This window comes from Pygoscelis adeliae, unplaced genomic scaffold, assembly GCF_000699105.1.
Source record: "Pygoscelis adeliae isolate BGI_AS28 unplaced genomic scaffold, ASM69910v1 Scaffold166, whole genome shotgun sequence".
Taxonomy (NCBI): domain Eukaryota; kingdom Metazoa; phylum Chordata; class Aves; order Sphenisciformes; family Spheniscidae; genus Pygoscelis; species Pygoscelis adeliae.
The window spans coordinates 3,277,462-3,292,136 of NW_008825156.1; positions in this window are offsets into that span (position 1 = coordinate 3,277,462).

The window sequence follows — 14,675 nt, forward strand, 5'->3', positions numbered from 1 at the left end:
ATGCCTGCCTATTGTCATCTGAGTGCTATTTAGGAGTGTTGTCACCTAGCATCAGTAGTAACACCATTCCCAGCAGGTGCTACTGTGAGACATTGCATCTTCAGACTTAGTCACCTGGATTATATGCAACATAGCATAGGCTAATTGAAAATAAAGCTTTTTAGACCATTCTCTGCTACTGATCCATGCTACAAAATAGATGGGATGGGAGACCAAGAACGTCTCACTGGACTAGGAGAGCTGTAGGGCGCAGACACCGAGGATAATCCTATCGCTTTTCCACTTATGCCAGCTATGCTGTTAAGGCTCCGTGACATTTCGTAACCTTCATTTAAAAGAAAAATGCAAAGTACAGCATTGGATCAATGACAGAATGGACTAAGAATGAGGTCAACATTGTAGCCAGTTCAATAGCATCTGCATGCATGGACATGCCAAGAGTAGTATCGCTTGCAACGTGACTCAGAAGGCCATTGAAGTACAGAACAAGTTTAAAAAATACATATATATTAAAAAAAGAAAAAATCATCATTTCTCAAGGGTGGTCAGGCTATGTAATTGATCCTATAGGCAGCAACATGGTTGTACCCTAAAAAAAAAAAGAGTCAGTGGGAGGGGTTTTCTATGTCTCCATCATACACTCACGCATACCTCTCCCACTTCATGCATTTTGACCTCAGGCAAAATTACAGTTACTGGTATCTTTGGGGCTGGGAGAGGAAAAAGGCAGCAAAATCCATAGAATTTATTGTGTTGCTATAGAGATACTACTCCTTTGTTCTCAGCGTTTTTGAAAAAAAAAAAAAAAAAGAAAGAAAACAAAATTGCATGCATTCGGTTTCCCTCCCTCCCTCCCCCCCTTCTTTTTCAGACATGCACATAAACAGCTCAGCAAGTGTACAGAGAGTTGCACAAACTATGGATGAAATTCTGTTGGAACAACAATTAAGATGCTCTCAACGTGTTTCAAACAGGCCAACAATATGCTGACATATATTACTCTTTAGCCAACCAGCCTCTGTTTCATTCAGTAACGAGAGGCAGTTGCAGTGCATTGTGAAAACCATACATTCCTCATCCCAAAGGATGTGCCATTTGGAGTGTTCCCCTGATCCACTGGAACCACCCAAACTAGCCCAGGCTGAATGAACGCGGCCAATGCTTATCCAATACAGAATCAAGTAAAATGCTTTGCTACAAAGGTAAATTTTAGAGGATATACTTTCATATGAAAGTCTTGTGGTCCAACTATATCTTTGTTGATGATAAGCTTTAAACTTATAAATACATACGCTATCTATAACTGGCATTTCCTATAACTATTGCCCATCATACAATGGCACGTGGGAATTCTATACTCCATACTCAGTGTATGGTTACATCATACAATCTCTGCCGTTTTAAAATATTGACTGTATCATATACTATATACAGTACACCAGTGATAAACACTGATTTGAAGAGAGAGATTTCTTTTCCAATTTTCCCATTCCTTATCAACTTTGATGCATACATATGTAACTAATTTTGGTTTGTATGGTTTCCTCAAATTCTTTAAACAAAACAGCCTATTTTAAGAAGGGAAGGGTTTTTTCATTTGGTTTGACTTCTGTTGCTAAGTAGATTGTTCTGACCATTAGCAAACTAAAATGCAGTTACTTCTGAGAGATCTGTAGCTGTCAGAAGTCTGAGAAACTAACTAGTAATGATTTATTTATGAAAGGAAATTGATTTTAGATGGATTATTTTCCAATTGTAAGACACCTGCACTAACAGATGTTCTTGTATGCTTCTCTTTCTCTGTTGAACTAAACAGCTATGAATATCCAAATAATTTGTTTTAGTGCTCTGTTAAGGTAGCCGAATAATCATTTCATATTTCTTGAGGATGTTTTGCTTTATCTTTTCTGTCTGCCACCTCCAAGTCTGTGCTCCTCAGAGTCTGGTAAGATCTGTGAGCTTTCCAAGTGGCAAACCTTCATAGCTATAAAATGTTAATTGGCCTCTCCTTGGAGGATGGGCTAATTTAAGGACATTGTAGAGCATCCTCCACCAAAGCTTACTGCACTAGCTGGGGTGGAAGACTTGACTGCCTAGCATAGCTGCATGGGGTAGTTACAGCTCCTCAGGCTTTTCTTTCTGAAAGAAATAGGTTAGAAACTCCAAATGCAGACATCAGGTGGTGGTTTCCAGCCCAAACGTGCATCTCTACAGCAAGCGCACTATTGCGTGCTACAGCTACAGCTGACTTTCTCTTATTTATTTAAAACGGTTGCTAACTACATGGTTACAGGACCCCAGCTACATACCCTTTCTTATTCCTCCATCAGGCGGGCAGGGATATTCCCCGGTTGATAAGAGGAAGCAGGGTCCATATCTCTCCCGAGTGCCAGAGCGGGTAAAGGGCAGGCCCTCATCAGGCGTAATAGCCTGGTCTATGTGGGGACAGTCTTCGTTTGCCAGCGCCGCCTTGGCCACCTCACCATTCAGTTTCGAATCTTCAAACATATAAGCAGAAGGCTATTGAAACACTATGCACTGTTTATTAGAGTTCCAGCTGCAAATTAAGGGTTCATAGCTAAAGAGTTCTATAGTGACACTATAAAAGGTAGCACATCTGTCCTAGACACTGCATTCACGTGAACTGAACCAAAATAAAATAAAGTCTGTTAAGTGGGAGGAGAAACAAAACACGATCGTGTTAGTGTAACAGCAGCCACCTGTACTTCTGCATAGGGGGGCAGTTTCAGAAACGGGCGTGCATTGGTTCCTAGTCCTGCGAGCGGAAGACTGCGGTTAGAAATTGGATTATGTTTTTGCATGACATCGGATGGTGCATGAATGACCTGTTTTTCATGAAGCCTACTGTCGCTCAGAGCTTTGGAGAGGCAGTGGACTGTGAGTTGTGTTTGAGTATTTGAGTATATTCTGTTTGTGCTGATTTATACTTGTGTGCAATATTACCGAGGGGAAAATTCCTGCTCTTCCCCTCCCTAAAATTTACCCAGATTGTTTTATAGCGTTTCCGGTATCAGTCGTGCAGAATGGCTGTACACATTTTAGACACACAGAGTACATAACGTATGGAAATACGACAGCAGAATGTGGATTTTAAAAAAAGTAATCCATTTTCTGATGTTCTCTTCTGAAACACATATAGTATTTGCAATGCCAGTACAGGATACTACATATAGAAAACGCTACAGCAGGCCGTGAATTTGGAAAATAGATAGAGTAAAATTTACTCTCGACTGTAAATAATGAAAATAGGTTGTCAGATTTGCCCATTTTGCTCCACAGACTCCCATGAGGATAGACTGAGAATAGTATGTTTTCTCTGTGTGACTTCTATGATGTTCATAAAACAATTTAAAGTGCTATTTAGTGTAGGATTTATTTTAGGGTTTTAAAGTGCAAATTAGTGTATTGAGAATATACTCGAAATATGGCACAGCTCGATATGAGTATTTTGGTTGAAGGGAGGAAAAAACCAGTCAAAATGTGCTCTCAAGTTTCATAAATGCTGAGATATGTTAACTGAGTGGTATTGGCAGCATCCTACACCTCGGTTGCACAATGCTTATTACCTAGATACTGTAAGGCAATGGGTGGTCCTGCAAGTCTTTAAGGAAAGACAAACTCAAGGGATGGACTTAATTTCAGTGCCTCTTCCAGATTCGCATACTAGCTTGTTCTGAATGCTACATGATACTGTCGTTTATTTTCAATGGTTTTGAAGCCAAGTAATAAAACAAGCCCAAAAGAAAAAATACATTAGGTAGGGTTTTGGAGATATGATTCTGATCCTCTGGTTTCAGATGGACAACATAGATGAGTAGCAGGCAAAAGCCTTTTCAAGTTATATTTGTTGCTTTGCACGTGCACGCACATACACACAGATGTATATGACACATACTATGCATCTATCCATGCACCAGTAATTGCATTCTATGGTTTTACTTTTCTTTTCTTTAGATGTCGCTGGTTTGTCACAACATAAACAGTCTTTTCTGCAGATCTCGCCTCTGCCTCCTTTCTTCTCCATGCAGAATTAGCCAATTATTTCCCCAAAGAGGGAGGTAGTAACGTTTTGTTTTGTGAGCAATGAAATAATTAGGTCTCTCGATACATTGAAAAAATGTAATGAGGCAAAAGCTATAGGTGCATTTTAATACTTGTAGACACTAATTTCAATAGGATTCTAAACTTTTAAGGTTGCACTGAGTTGCAGTTCCTTTCTGTTCATAATACTCACTGCTATTTAATACCACTCTTTGCACAAAAACCTGGCACGGCTGCCATAGCAACTGTGACATTGCAGGTACTGAGCTGTTGATTTAAAAATCACTTAACTATGTTTGGGGAGGGCTGCTGTCCTCATGGGGATGAGCAAAGAACTGGGCTTCTTCATAAGCCTCTGCTGCTACAAGCTGATGGCTCTAATCCTGAAATGAGGGAGGCAGCTGTGTCAGCAGAGCTCTGCATTGAAATCTCTGAGACTCCCACTGCTACATCTGAGCCTGGGTTTGCAAACTAAACTGTTAGTGATGGAGGAGGCACTAGTCCATTTCTGGAGTTCAAAACACCTCTGAGCAGAGTGGTTGTGGGTCAAGCTGCTCACTGGTAACAGCCATTGACCCTTTTGGAAGCAGCTTGCAGGCTCTGCTGTGCTTGAATAGCAAGAAAATTGACCTTCTTGGAATTAATTTCTGAAATTGCATTATACATCCCTAGCAACTTGAGCTGGAACTTGCTCTTATAGCCTCCTCAGAGTCCCTTAGCACTGATGAATTTTTCTCTATACTTGTTATTGAAAATCCACAGCCTTGTTATTTTATTTCTATTCAACAGGAAGAGAACAGAGTAGCTGGAGGTGTGGACAAATCACTGAACCGTCCTACTAATGTCCCTTGACTATTCCATGCATGGGCCATGCCTTAGGCATCACATTCTGGAGAGCAATGCTAATCCACAGTCACAATTTTTCTAAATATTTAGGAAGCAGAGAAATTACTAACACAGAAGACTGCATCTATTGCTGGTGTATATAAGTAAGTGTTAAGTAGAGTAGTTGTGTTCCAAACCACTGTCTGCAGCACCTAGTTCTCTGAAGGTAGGACTCGGCAATCACATGATGTTTAATATGTGATTAGTCTTTTATGGGAATAAAGAAAACATCACTGATGTCATCAGCCCACAGAAGTTCCTATTGTTTTCATTAGCAGATCTACATGCTGAACAATTTCAGGAGTGAGGTCTAAAGATGGAATGAAATGATGTTATTTTAGGTTGATTTCTTAAGTTTCAATTTGCACGTTTGCTTTTTCCAAAATTGACCTTGGGTTTGAGAGAACTCCAGATAAAGCAAAACTACTAAAACAATTACTTTCTGGTGACTACCAGTCTAGTTATACCAATGACGACTACTTCTAGGTGCTTAAAACTTCTACGGCTTGATTCTGGCGTACCAAATTCATGAGTCTTTCCATCCCTGCTAGCAGAATCTGAATGAAGCTTGCACAGCATTTTTTATTCTGTTTCACAAAGAAAAGTCTATGTTATCATCTCTGTTTTACAGATGGGTAAAACTACCATGCAGTGAAGTGACTTGCCCACTGCTATGTAAGAGGTTATTTACAACAAAATCTTCTGACTCTCAGCTTGGCACCTTATCTCCATAATTGTCGTATCTGTGAATACCTAGTTAACTGCACCAGCTTTAAACATTCTCCTGCAGAGATTTGGCTGAGAGGCTAAAGAAAGTATTCAGCAGATCTCCCAGGTGAGTAGTTTGTTTCACAACTACCTCATCTGTGTGGTTTCCACTTTCTTTTTTTCCTGTCTCATCTATCTCCATTTGCAGAAAAGTACTATTAAAATGCCTCAGGTATTTCCAAGCAAACACTGAAATTCAAAATGGGGGGGGGGGGGGGGGGGGGGTGTGGCAAAAAAAAAAAAACACAACGGGGGAGGGAGAATTGCTGGATTTTGCATTAGTATACTCTGCTTATTGCGGAGAAGCACAGTAGAGACTGCCCATGTACTTGCTCCATGGCTCATCTCTTTTGTCATAGCAAATGGTTGCACACTGTCACAGTGACTTTACCAATGTTGCTGGTTTTGATTATAAGCTAGAGTCTGACACTGGATCTCCACCTATTTGAACTGCATCTTACGTTCAGAGTATCAGTGGACATAATTGTATGATATATTCATTGACCTCAATCTATGCTTGGAAATATGGCACTTGTACAGAAGTGGTTCCTACACTGGGAAAGTCATCCCAGTCCTCTTCCCTTAAGCAAACACTGCCATTCTCCAACAGCTGCCAGGAAACAAGATCCTGGTCTACCCTTTTTACCTTAGATGTCTTCAGAAATCGTGTGTGGGCCAGGAATGGTCCCAACTCACACTGCTTCCTCTTGGCGTTGTAGCTGCGCCCCCTCCTTTGTCTCCCATGTGTCTACAGAGCTGTGAAATGGTCACTTACCCCAACGACTGGATGAATTGAAAGGCACTCTCAGGGTGGACCATTTTCAGTCCTTACAGGATTAGAAATCCAATGCCTTTTCCAGTCCTTATAGGAACTTTTGTAGGTCGTAACCACTTTGACTGAAACAGGGCTGAGAGAAACTCCACAATTCATAGCATGGTATCCATGCATATTTACCCATGAGTCAATATCTGACTACATGAACCATGCCAGATTCTTTGATGTTGTGCTAAAGAAGATGGGGTCTTCTCAGCCCTAGATCAGAAACACAGCAATTGAGAGACATAGTGCTGTTTCCTTTGGTCACATTAGGTCACTGGCAATCTCTTCCAGAAGAACACAGACTGTCTTCCTCCCAGCTACCCTTGTTTAAGGATTAAAAGATACAAGGACCCAGCTTGAATACCTACAGCTTCCCTGAACAGCCATTTGCCATTCCACAAAGGCTCAGGGGACTTCAAGGTTCTGCAGCCCTGTTACAATGGAAGGGGTTGACAAGCAGGAGCAGTTGAGGGCAAAACAGGGCCAGAACTGAGAAAGGAAGTTGCTTGAAAGATGAAGATCTTTCTACTGGGAAGACCTTGTCTGACTAAAGTTACATTCCACACCACCACCCTATGTACACCTAAAAATGAATTTACAGCTTGTCTACCTCTCAACTGTGCTCTTATAGCCCTGATCCCAAACCTAGGATTGTGATTATTACAGTCTGTGGATAGTCCCACTCCTGATCAATTTAGAGTGTCCTTTGGTTCTCATTCAGAGCTTGAGGGTCATTTTCATTTGCTCATTTTAAGCCCGTCACTAACCCTAACATGCACAGTAGCTGCCTGAAGCCTCTTATGAAGAAGGACCTCCATGAGGTCCCTTACAGCAGAGACCTTTAATCCAAGTGGATCCCTGAAGAAAGTAATGGTACTTTGTCCATTGAATGAGTTAATTACTCTTCTGTTTTTCAGTCCTCTTGCACTTTTCTGGTGATATAAAAGGGCTGTTAATGTGGCAGACGTTAGTTGTGTCATACTATGCTGGCAAGGGGAAACTCTCTTGGTATGATGGTTTTCCCTGGCTCTTGGGCTAGTGACAGAATGGTACAGGAACAGAGGTGGCATGGCCAAGGTGGGAGTGGAGAACTGCTGTACTCTAGCTTTTCTTAGCTACAAGCCTATTAGCTGGAAGTGGGAAGTAGAGCAGCTGTGAGGCTGCTGTAGTTGCTGCTGGAGGACAGAATTTCCCAGCTGTCTTTATTCTAGAGAAATTGCAAAGATTTTACATTCCTTTTTGCATCCTATTTTGGCAGCATCACTTTTGCCTGATACGTCTTGTGCTAAGCAAATTATTATGATGAAGTTAAGAGTATGAATCCAAGTATTCAAAGACATTTGCTCTGATTTGTGGAGGGGTTAAGAGCTGCTCAGCATCTGAAAATACCCATTGACTTCATATCCCTAAATTTCTTTCCGAGGTGTTGCACGGAAAGGAAATATTTACAGTTCAATTCCCTACTCTCTTGAGTCTCTTTAATTCAAATTTCACTCCTGTTAGCAAGTTGTTTCTGTTTTAGTTGCCTGGATAGCGTTTACTGCCCAGCCATTAATATTCATTGGCCGCTCATTAATTGCATCAGTATAAATAACTTTTTTTTTTTTTATACTAGACTACATCTAAACTCTGCTGTGCTGCTTCACTGATTAAGGGAGGGTCAGAGCATAATAGCAAATTAGGAAGTAAAGGAACTGCACACTGAGAAAAATATGCTTTTCTTGAGTTAGTACATGGCTATAGCGATTTCTGAGTTAACATAGAATTTACTGACAATTAAGAGTAAGATTAGTAGCAATAAACTTCATGCTGTCCCTCTAGAAAATTATCAGAAATGTCTACCAGCTATTTTTTATCATTCTTTCAAAGTAGTGTTTGGAGGTAATTGGTGGAGACTGTAAACAAAATGCTTTGCTCAGGACCTGATTCAGCAGAAAAACAATTATGCTTCTGTGCCAGACCATCTTTGGCTACAGAAATCAATTTTTATGGGCTCCAGAGCCTCATGCAGGATTAAGAAACATGGATCCCATGGGTAGGGACTCATTTTTGTTGTTGTTAAAACAGGTCTTTAGAGTGAAAGGGATATAACTATATTAAATTAGAAAAAGAATTATGGAGAAGATATATTAAACCACAGACAAAGGATGATGAAATTATGAAATTATGGCTTGCAGAGTATGGAAGGAAATATAGCATAGAGAAGAACAGCATAGAAAATATGGGTTTAAACCTTTGAAAATGAGTAATGATGCGTCAGCATGGGCATCACTGGTTTTCAAAATGGCAGTGAAAAAAATCCTGAATTGGTAGGTTTGGGAATTTTTTCTGCTGGAGAGTAATGAAAATTATTTTTTCCCATGCAGACTATCTGAAAAAAAGAAGGTAATTTAACTAAGTAGCTCTATTGTCATACCAAGTACTTACTCTTTGCATTAATACCTCGCATCAGGTTTTGTGTCACAACCTCAGTGAAGTTACCTATAGTCTGTGACATTCCTTGTTCTTTTGCATTAAAGAACTGTATTGTAATCTCCTCGGCTGCCCAACATGGAGCTCAGGTTGATGGGAATTGGAGAAAAACTTCACAGAATAAAATGTGACAGTCTGTAACATACACAAGTTGCAAGCAACGTACAGTAATAACAAGTAAATGTTAACAAACAGAGTGAAAGAGAGAAAGAGAAAAAGAGAGAGAAAATGTGAAGAACATGTAAAAGAATTAAGATTCCTATATAACAACTCAGTTTTAGTTACCCCAATATTCTAAGGCCATTAAAATAAAAATCTTTATTAGTTCTAGGTATCTTTATTGAAGTTTCCTGATTTTTATATTACTGCATATTTTGAAAGTTGCTATGAAGCTCTTCTGAGTAGATAACACACTGATGGACTTTACGCTGGCACGACAGCAGAATTTAGTATGCTACACGAATATGCAGAATCCTTCCGACCCAACCTACCTCTTCAACATTTACTCACCACCGTGTTGACCTGGGTCCCTCCAGGAAGCCGTGTCCCCCAGTAAAGGCACTCCAGTGACGGTGGTGACTGCCTCTCCCAGTACTAACTAGCCAACATAGTAACGTCACTCCCAGAGAATATCACCTTTGAGAGGTACTACTTCTTGAAGTGAGGTGACATTATGTTGGCTGCCTACCTATTGGTACTGCTAGAGGAAATACAGGAGCTCTAGTTAAGTAGATCCAGTGCATCTTGCTATTACAGGTATTGGATATGTGCTTAATACAGTGCTGAGAACTGTTGCTCCTGGAAGTGCTGCATTGCAAAGAGCTCTGGAAGATCCTTCCTAGTTTCATCCTGACATTTCTGGGGTTTCACTTATACCCATCCTGGACTCTGAGAGTCTCACTAACACCATAGACTGCACTGTAGAGTGCAGTGCGTCATTGACAGGTCAGGTAGAGGTTGCAGGAAAATGCAGTTGGGTGAGTCATGCTACAAATTTATATTACTGCTCTGACTGAAGAATACAGTATGATGATCTGTACAGTATGGAAGGTGTCTGAGACATGGAGCATGGATGAATACAAAGAACAATGACAGCAGAAATGGTAGATTGCTTGTTATTTCGGCTTTGTGCTTATAAACAGACAAGCAAGGCCAAAAGGCTTGGCGAAAATTTCCAGCAAGTACAGAGTAAGAGGGACATAAGCAAGTGGACTGGGTACAGAACTGGGACCTCACACCCTAGACCCTTTTGTCCCTTACCTTTTGTGGTAAAGGGTAAGTCATCCCATCTATCTAGTTCTACTGCAGCAGAGATGTACTTCTTGCACAGAGGTGCCTTTTGTTGTACCTGTGCTGCAAACACCAGTCATACTCAGTCCAGCAGAAGGGAGATATGCCAAGACTACCTCTTTTGTATCCCAGGAATGTATTCTGCACTGGATGGCATGGGAGCTGCAGTGGCAGGCACGTGCTTGAGAAAGAGGATTTACCATATTTACGTCTGCCTTGTGCTGGAGGATTGGCACAGGTTGGCCTTATTTGGCTGGATTGCTTGTATCTGTGTTTTCCCATCACTAAAAGTGCCTCGTGCTCATTAAGTTATTAAGGCATGAAAAGTCCTTAGATTTATTGTTTAGTTCTGCAATTGTTTTTCAGCCTAGTGCAGTCCTGCCCCTACACATGCTTATCCCTGGCTGTGGCCAGACCACAGGGGGCTGTGTGGGGAGATTTTTTTTTATTTTTTTTTTTTTTAAATGTCTCACATAGTGCCAGGGAAAAATGGGAAAACTAAAGCGCTGTGCTTGAATTCATAGCTCCTCCTTTTTGTTTTCAAATGACTTGGTATAGAGGATGTTATTTTTTACTCAAATTCTAAAGTAAACAAGCACTGTAGTACAAGTGACACCCACCGGTTGTATCTCTACAGGAAATGACAAATGAATAATTGCACAATAAAGTATTACATTATATTAGTTATAAATTCTGCTTTGCGTGTGATCCACAGCTATGAGATTGCAGAAATGCCACACAGGGCAGGGAGCAAGGAATAGATCCAAATTGCTTCCACCTAACTGTAGGCACTTAACTGAGGATCTTAAGTTAAAGCTGCAGTCACCTGAGATCACTTATGGAGAAAGCCACCTCCAGAGGGCAATTCAGATCACAAATGAGTGAATTACTCTCTGAGACTGCCTGACTCTTCTTCCAATATAAGGGGGACCTCAGGCAAATGCATCTTAAGTTAGATGAGAAGAACTGAGTGTTATTCCTTTTATTTTGAGCTGTTACAATTTCTACATTACATCCAGAGGACTCCATCTTCAATGACATTAAGATGTGATCATTACCTCATTTGCTATTTTGGACTGATGAATTTTGGATTTTTAAAGGCTAGGAAGACTAGGAAGGAAAAACCATCTCCCTATTACCTTTTCCACTGCCTTTTTAGTATTTTTTATGTCCAACGCATTTAAACATCAAAGTCTTTTGCGCTGAAACAGACCTAAACTCATTGCAGTGACATTGCTGTCTACTGCTCATTTTACAGAGAGGGTCAAAGGTTTTATGACACTAAAATTAGATGAGGGGTTTTTTTTAATGTTCAAAGGCATTTGATCAGAGAATTTGCTTCCCCGTGGATTGAAGGACCACCACAGTGACTACATACCTACGGCTTTAACAATGCTTTGCTATCCATAAAAGCCACTGAAGTTCACAAACTACAGCGAAATGTTAGGCAGCATAATGGGCCTGTGACAAGAACTGCCAAGAGTCCCCAGCTCCCATGGAGCGTTGGCACTAGAATTACAGTGCTCAGCACACTTCTGACGTTAGAACCAGTGTGTTGCACAAGGAATACAGGTTATTTAGGTTATGGTGACAGAAGGGATGAAAAATGAAGCCCTGAAAAAAGAGCAGCTCCTTCAGAAAGCATGAGTGATAAAGCTGAAATGGGTAATTCCACATTATTTCTTTAAAAGGAGATCAGCTCTCTCTCAGGAAATTGCATTGAAATAATAGGTTCCTAATGTCACAGCTTGCTCCAGTTCATCTGACCATGGAGTACACTGGAGTCACTATAACTGTGTAGTTCCCCTCTGTCAGTGACAGACTTGGCTTGCTTTAACTATTCAGACATAGGGATAGTTAAGGAGTGGGTTATGAAAAATTGTTTTTTGGGCAGGTAAGTAAAACAACCACAGAAGTTTTTCTTAAGCTAAAGACTGTATTAGTAATGACAGACATTTTCCCTCTCCTCCTAGGCACCTGAATTCTAGTAATATTTCTTCCATATTTTACAGTTATGCAATGAGTAGAGAATTTTGCCATCAGTACACTGTGGAAAAGGCTGCACAATACATTTGTATGAAGATACGATATCCTTGGAGTATAGCTTAAGTGAAGCTGCATGCAGAGGGGATCAGAGAGGTGAGAAATTCTTATTTTGGCCATATTAAAGTCAATATAAACACTGTGTGTGCTGGTGTTGTAAATATATATATGAAAACAATAAAAGGTTGGAGTAGATCTCTGAACAACCGCAAAATAACCCATCACCTGTGCTTATGTATTATGGATGCATTCTTAAGACCATTGCTCTGTGGCACCAGACAGTACTGTAGACATCAAATGAAGTTATGAATACCATTCGTATTCTAAATTTCTTTTACAGTGTTGGAAAATGACATTTCACCGCTTCATCCTATGGAAACTTTAAGATGTAACCAGGCAGTCAACGTACCCTTCAGGTAAGCACACAGCTTACAGAAGAGAGGGACTGAAGAGCTGAGTAACACTTTCAAAACAAAACTGAGAGCTTTCAAGATTTGTTTTGCATGTTTTGAGGTTTTCTTACAAACTTGTACCATAAAGTATTTCACTATGTGTACCTGAGATAAATTAGTTATATCTGCAGAACAGTGTGTGGTTTGGGACAGAAATCAGCTACATTTAAGCAGTTGAAACTGGCTTTTTCTGTTTTGCTTCTGTTTGAAGCAAATTTTGCTTTGCTTTTTTTCTATTTTGCTTCTGTTATGATACTGTCTGTTTGGAATACTCAGAAGCCTTTAGATAAAAGACACTGCAGCACAGCAGACTATGGTTGACTGATGCTTATTTAGTTATGTACAACTAGTGGCTTTGCCACAGACCTTTCAAGTGATCTTGCTCAATTAAATTAAGCCCTGTGTCAATTGAAAATACTGGAGATTACTTCCATTTTCTCTTTGCTGTCTACTTAGCCTGTCAGGTATTTGATTGTAATATAGTGGTTGTCACATATACAACAATGGCAAAATGAAGCCCTGATCTTGAATGGGGCCTGTAAACAACACTGCAACATAGCAAAGTTAATAGTTTGACATGGTAATGCTAGAACTTGGTGTGTATATTTTAAGTGAGGGGACACCTGGTCCTCTATAGTCTGAGATATCCCCAGGTCAAGGAGTTTTAGTCGAATTGGTCAGGTGAGATCTGCTCCTTTTTATCAGGCCCAGTTCCTGCAGGCACTATATAAGCAGTATCTTGAGAATTTACAGGCATCAGAAACTGCCTTAAAGATTTTTTGTATAGAGGAAATCTCTATTTTCTTAATGCTGCTGGTGAAGGCCTGCCTGCAGCAGTAGCTCTGCCGTCCTCTACTCTGAAGTGCCTTTCCTCCCCTTCTGCTGCTTTCCCAGCCACCCATTGATGGGATCAGATGGGATGGAGAGCAGGAAGGTTTGCTGCAGAGACGGGAGGCATGGTAGAATCAAACTCTGACATTCTTTATGTCAATTAAAATCATGTGCTGTTATTTAAGGATACCCTCCTGCCAGGTGTAGATTAGCCCAGGACTGAGCTGCTGAGAGCATTGGGGACAATTTAAAAATTTAATTCAAACCTACCAGAATTTAAATTCAAACCATCTTTGCTTTGCCTGCAAATGACCTGCATCATTGGCAGCAGCTGTGCAGCCTGTGGGCAAAGTTCTGCTGTTTGCATGTCCGTGCCAGGAAAGTGCGCCTTTGCCTGAGAGGAGACACTGGGCCGTGGCTGTGCAGAGCTCTCCGTAGAGCCCCCTTGGCCCTGTGTGTATGGACCGAGAACAGCTGTGAACTGCTGACTCAGTGCATGAGAGGGCTATGGAGGGATAGTCATATGTGAAACTATTTCATACTCATCACTGTTTTGTGAAGTGTTTAATCATTCCACCACACATAATATATGGAATTAATAACTTCATGTGATGTCCTTTACACCTGAGCAGCTAAACAGGCTTTTTTTGGAATACTGTATTAGATATACATCATATGACCTTATATCACCTAGACACTGTCACACTGAAGCTTTACAGTTAAAAATTACAAGAAATATCTTGGACAACTCAGGCATTATTTTAGAAACGTTAGGCATCCATTCTGTGTTCCTAGTACAATGTTAACTGGTTGTTTACAGTTAGATGCTGTTAACCAATCCAAATATTTTGCAGTATGGGAAACATTCACTGCTTGCAAGTCTCTGTTTTCATATAATATGCAGGTTATAGGCACTGACTTGTTCCTGAAACTATGAATGCTTCATATTACATAAGTGAACATCAACATCCAAGGCAATGCAGATCTTGTTTTAACAGTTCGGTTCTGATCTTACTTATTATTTTTTACTTTTCTCTTGCACACATATAGAT